Source organism: Bos javanicus, chromosome 4 (assembly GCF_032452875.1).
Source record: "Bos javanicus breed banteng chromosome 4, ARS-OSU_banteng_1.0, whole genome shotgun sequence".
Lineage (NCBI taxonomy): Eukaryota > Metazoa > Chordata > Mammalia > Artiodactyla > Bovidae > Bos > Bos javanicus.
The window spans coordinates 80,562,438-80,568,437 of NC_083871.1; positions in this window are offsets into that span (position 1 = coordinate 80,562,438).

Sequence of the window (6,000 nt, forward strand, 5' to 3'; positions counted from 1 at the left end):
CCGTCACGATTCAGACAGACGCCTGGCACCAGGGGGTTCCAAACTGGAGCCACCCAACAGGTGGGCAGAGCATTGCTCAGAAATTCAGACTGGCCGGGGGCTTGATTATTAAAAAGAAAGGATATGGAAGGAGTTAGAACACAGACTCCTGGTGTCATTTGCCTCCCTTCTAACTAGGTGATTGTGGACAAACTTTCTGTACCTCAGTTTCAAATAATGTGACTAAGGTTTTGTTTTTAAGGGTGAAATGAAGTAATAAAAATATCTAATATTTATTCAGCACTAACTGTATGTTAGGTAGTATGCAAGGAGCCTGCTATGCATAATTACATTTAATCCCCATGGCAAACCTATGGGATAAATGTCACTATTGTCTCCATCTCATATGTGAGGGAAGTAATACTCAGGTCACCAGCTGGTAAGTGATAAATCCAGATTTGACTTCAAGGACCAAGAGTTTAGCCAAATGCTCTCAAAAATCTAACTTCCCTATCACTGCTGTAGGGGATAGGGACAATGTTTCCAGCCCAAGTTCCTATTGTACAACTCCAGTCCTTGGTGTGGGAGAGAGGGAAAGATGATAGTAAGGCTGTGGTCTTCTTCTTAGTCCAGAGGGTTAAGAGCTGGGGTCCTGCTCAGATTGTTGGAAAGGGCACCAAAAACAAAACTTAAATCCTATATACTTTAGCACACAGAAGAGACTTGAGCACTAGGAGCCATCAATAGAAACAAGTCTTCAAAATGGGACTCCATGCAAGGAGGCAGGTAGCAAAGGAGGAGCCCAGGGACCAACCCTGGGGCAGTGACCCTGGATTATCAACCAACTCAATCAAGGAAATTAGCAAAGGGCAGCCTACTGCATGGAAGGTAAATGAATCCTAATGCCCAGAGCAGGAGGCACGGGGAAAGTGTGCAATAATAGGGTCAGTATCAGCTCAAGAACTAGAGCTAAACTGAGCTTGCAGTTTGGGGATATTAGTTGGACTCCTGTGGATTAAATCTAAATGATTGAACATTAAAATTTGTTCAGGCTATTTCTTTAATAATATAATGTTGTGCAATTTAGCGTAGTTTACTGTAGTGTAGAATGTTAGTTGCTCAGTTGTGTCTGACTCTTTGCAACCCCATGGACTGTAGCCTACCAGGTTCCTCTGTCCATGGAATTCTCCAGGCAAGAATACTGGAGGGGGTTGCCATGTTCTCCTCCAAGGGATCTTCCCAACCCTGGGATTGAACTCAAGTCTCCTGCATTGCAGACAGACTCTTTATCGTCTGAGCCACCAGGGAAGTATAGTGTAGTACACTGTATACAAAATAGTGATGACAGAGTAGTATAGTAGTGTTTGGTATGATGTAGTACCCTCATGCGAAGAGTTGACTCATTGGAAAAGACTGTGATGCTGGAAGGGACTGGGGGCAGGAGGAGAAGGGGACGACAGAGGATGAGATGGCTGGATGGCATCACTGACTTGATGGACGTGAGTCTGAGTGAACTCCGGGAGTTGGTGATGGACAGGGAGGCCTGGCGTGCTGTGATTCATGGGGTTGCAAAGAGTCGGACACGACTGAGCGAATGAACTGAACTGAACTGAGTATTGTGCTGTGTGGTGTAGTCTATTGAAAGATAGTACAGTACGGAGTACTGAGGTGCGATATGGTGTGATGTGATGTGATGTAGTGTAGAGCAGCATGGTGTTTTCCTTACGTTGTGTGCGGTAGCGTAGTTTGTTGTAGCAGACTGTAATGTAATGTAGTGAAAGAACCACTGAGCTGGAAGTCAAGAAACTCGAGTTCTCATCTTTTCTGTGCCATTAATAATTGTATGGCCTTGGCTAAATCATTTAGTCCTTTTTGGCTGCAGTTTCTTATAACATGTAAAATGGGGAGGTTGGAAAAGATGATCTTGAAGGTCAGTTCTGAAACATCCCACAGCTTGGTCTTACTCATGAGACCTCTAATAACTTTATTTTCTGCCAAGATTTAGAGGTTTCTTATACAGACTTTCCCCAAGTTTAGAATGCCAGATAATGTTCCTGGAAGAAAGTAGAAAAGGGAAAAGTCCATAAATAGATTTTAGTACCAATCTAACATTAGGAACTAAATTAAATGAAAGGTTAACTTATTGCGATCCAATTCTGGTCATAATTCTTTGTTAAGTGAAAGACATTCTTAGCCAAAATACTGGGAGGCCTGGGTAGCTGGAGACCAGTTCCAGAGAATTTCCTTTTATACCCTTTGTATAAGCACAACTGCAGTACCTGGAAAGTAACTAATCAATTTGGTCAAAATTGCTGGAGCAGATGATCCTCCCAGTCCAGATTACTGTTATCAGTAGTAAATTTTAAATGATTTATCTGCTGGAAGAAGTATGAATTCAGTACAATATTTTCAACTAAATTATTAATTGATCTAAAAATAAACGTACAAGTTTTAAAGTTAAATCATTCTAAGAAGCTTATTTAAAAAACAGAGAGGTTCTTTGTGTTATTCCTTTTCATTTGCTCTAGTCCTTCTGCCCCAAAGCAAACACTTTTGACTGTTTTATCTATTACTTCTGGTATTTACACATTTTCATATTTATTAAATAATACTATACTCCATTGATCCATCCCTTTTTGATATTACCCATTGACTTCCCATATTGATAGATTAAGTTTCAATCTCTAACACTAACATTCCCTCTTGGCCTACTCTCCCACACTTTTGAGGTTAAATCAATATTCAATGTTAGTATTATTATGCCCTTGAAAATATGATGTACTATGATGATTTTTTTGGTACTTTTGTTTTTCATTAATATAAACATTTATTTTCTTTGTATGTATGTATTGTTAATTGTTTAACAATTAACAAAAACCTTTCTGTGAGAACTAATTTTTCACTAGATAAATCACATCAGCTGTCTTCCAATTCCTTGTTTCTGTTTTGTTTTGATACATCTCTAGGTCTGTTTAATAACTGTCATCCTGGGATTTCCCTTTGTCCTTCATCCTTAGAGTTCCCTTTGCTTTTCTCCTTATTTGGGTTCCCTACTTCCTATGTCTCATGACTCCCTCTGTAATGACATGCTCCTTTGTTTTGAAGACGCAATTCTTTTAGTCATTCTGTCAGATTAAAAACATACTGTTAGAGCAGGTATCATGATGATAACATGCCCTTGACATACCTGTCTTTTGAGTCAAAGGGCTCTCATTTGTACTGATTTTTCAACTCTGGGGACCCTTTGTCATCCTGGAATTTCCCTTCTTCATCATCATGAATGTTTCCTTGCTTCTCTTCTGTGTTGACATGTCTGTCTGAATGTTCTTTCTTCCTAATTCTAGATTATTACCTCCTCTGGTGAAGAACTTCTTCCATTAGCTTCCTGAAAAAACGTGCAAGGGAGATCTGCACCTTTGAGACCTTGAATGTTTGAAAATGACTTTTATTTTTATCCATCCAATTGACTGATAGTTTGGCTAGGTATAGAATCCTAACATGGAATTCCTTTTCCTTCAAATGTTAAAAGAAATTACTCCATCACTTTCTTGCTTTCAATATGACCTAGAAAAGTCAGAATCCATTTTAATAATTGATCCTTTATATGTATTTTGCCTTTTTTTCCCTCTCTAGAGGTTTCTAAACTTGTTGCTTTTTTTTTTGTTTTTGTTGTTTGTTTGTTTTCTGGAAGGTTTCCTTAACTTTATTTTCTAACCCACTATTGAGATTTTCCATTTCTGATGTTCCCAGTGTTTTTAACTTCCAAGAAATACTTTTTGTTGTATGAATACACACACAACACACACACACAGATGATCCTCCTTATTCTCAGATTTCGTAGTGGCACTTTCATGATCATTCACAGACATGTAGAACTGCAAAAAAAAAATTGAGTCAAGTGATATACACATTCCCAGCTAAGGTCAAACAAGGTGATACACTGTCTTTCTTTTTCAGCTCTCATACTGTAAACAAGTATCCTTTTCATGGTAAATTTAGTGCTTCATTTTCCACATTTTCTTGCTTTATGTTGCTTATGTATTGATCTGTTGATGAAAATATCACCAGAGGCTCAGAAGAATCTAAGTTTGTGTTTTCCCATGAGAACAATGATTCAGTATTCCCTAATTCATATTATAGTGACATTACAGAATATAGCTACTAAAAACAATGAGAGTCAACTATATATATATAATATACTATATATATATGTACATGTGTATTAATATAGTTTGCTTCACACTGTATAGTCTCTGTTTCTTCCAAGTTGTTTTTATTCTTCGTGGTAAGTGCTTCCTCAGTTGTTTGATAGTATTTGGGTTTCTTGATCGTGATAAAAGTGAAAACCTAATAAAATAATTACATTCTCAGAGTGTGTGTGGAATCATGTTGACATTGAGCCTCACTTCTTTTGGAAAACCCAAGTATGCTAATATACCTACAGTTATTTTTGGTTGGTCAGATTATCTAGAGAATATTTCTTTTAAAGCATACATTCTTTCAGTTTTATGCATGATCATAAATCTTTTCATCTCAACTTCTGTTTTTAGAAAAACTAAAAAGAACAGATTAAAACTTAAACAATGACTATGTTCATTGCAGTGCAGTCATTTTGAAAAACTGTCAAAGTCTATGTTCTCAGTGATTAATTAACTAAGAAGAACATTAAAAAAGTTCCAGTGAAATATTATATAATCATCAACTATTATGTTTACAAAGAAATGTTAACATCAAAACAGATGCTTATGTTATAATTAATATGAAGAGAACAGTGTAAAATATAACAGGATCTAAACAAAGCCAGAAAATATGTATAGATGGAGTTATGTCTAAATAGTAGGATTATGAGTGACTTTCATGCCTCTTTATATGTTTCATCATTTACTTAGCAAGTTTCCTACCATAAGAAGGCTTTGAAAAGAAGAAAAGTTTATATCTAAAAATGAAAAGCTAATAATAGTCACAAAGAGTTGGACACAACTTAAGAGACTGAACAAGAATGATAACAATAATATTCTGCTTTCCTTTACTCCAGAGTTTCTATAGGACATATTAGTATCCAGAACTATGGTTAGCAATCATCTTGGTTTGCTTGTAACTAAGAGATTTCTCAGGATGTGTATTTCACTGCTAAAACTGGGACAGCCCTGGAAAACTGATTGCTGGCCACTGTATAACTAGAACTCTTAATGGAATTACATGGAAACATGTAAAATTGAGTTGAAAATTGGATTCTAAAGGTCCATCTAGTCAAGGCTATGATTTTTTCAGTGGTTATGTGTGGATGAGAGAGTTGTACTGTGAGGAAAGCTGAGCCCCAAAGAATTGATGCTTTTGAACTGTGGTGTTGGAGAAGACTCTTGAGAGTACCTTGGACTGCAAGGAGATCCAACCAGTCCATTCTAAAGGAGATTAGTCCTGGGTGTTCATTGGAAGGACTGATGTTGAAGCTGAAACTCCAATACTTTGGCCACCTGATGCGAAGAGTTGACTCACTGGAAAAGACTCTGATTCTGGGAGGGATTGGGGCAGGAGGAGAAGGGGACAACAGAGGATGAGATAGCTGGATGGCATCACTGACTTGAAGGACGTGAGTTTGAGTGAACTCCGGAAGTTGGTGATGGACATGGAGGCCTGGCGTGCTGCGATTCATGGGGTCGCAAAGAGTCGGACACGACTGAGTGAATGAACTGAACTGAACTGAACTGAATTCTTCTAAATATGCAAAACAATAAAAATCTGTTAAGTCTGCCCACAAAACAAGCTTCATTGAATCATACTTATAAACACATTCAAGATTGTCTAAAAATTATCACATCAAATATTTGGATTTGTGAAAATTTAATTGTATTTTATATTTTACATTCTATTTAACTTTATTTTATAATTAATACAACACAAAGGGACTATGTTGTATTGCATACTGGTAGAAAAAGTTGGGAGTTTGCTTGCTTCTTGACTTCTCAATTTCCCTCTTTTGCTTTGCTCCATCCACCCAATCCCAGTGTCCTTTCCTGTGGT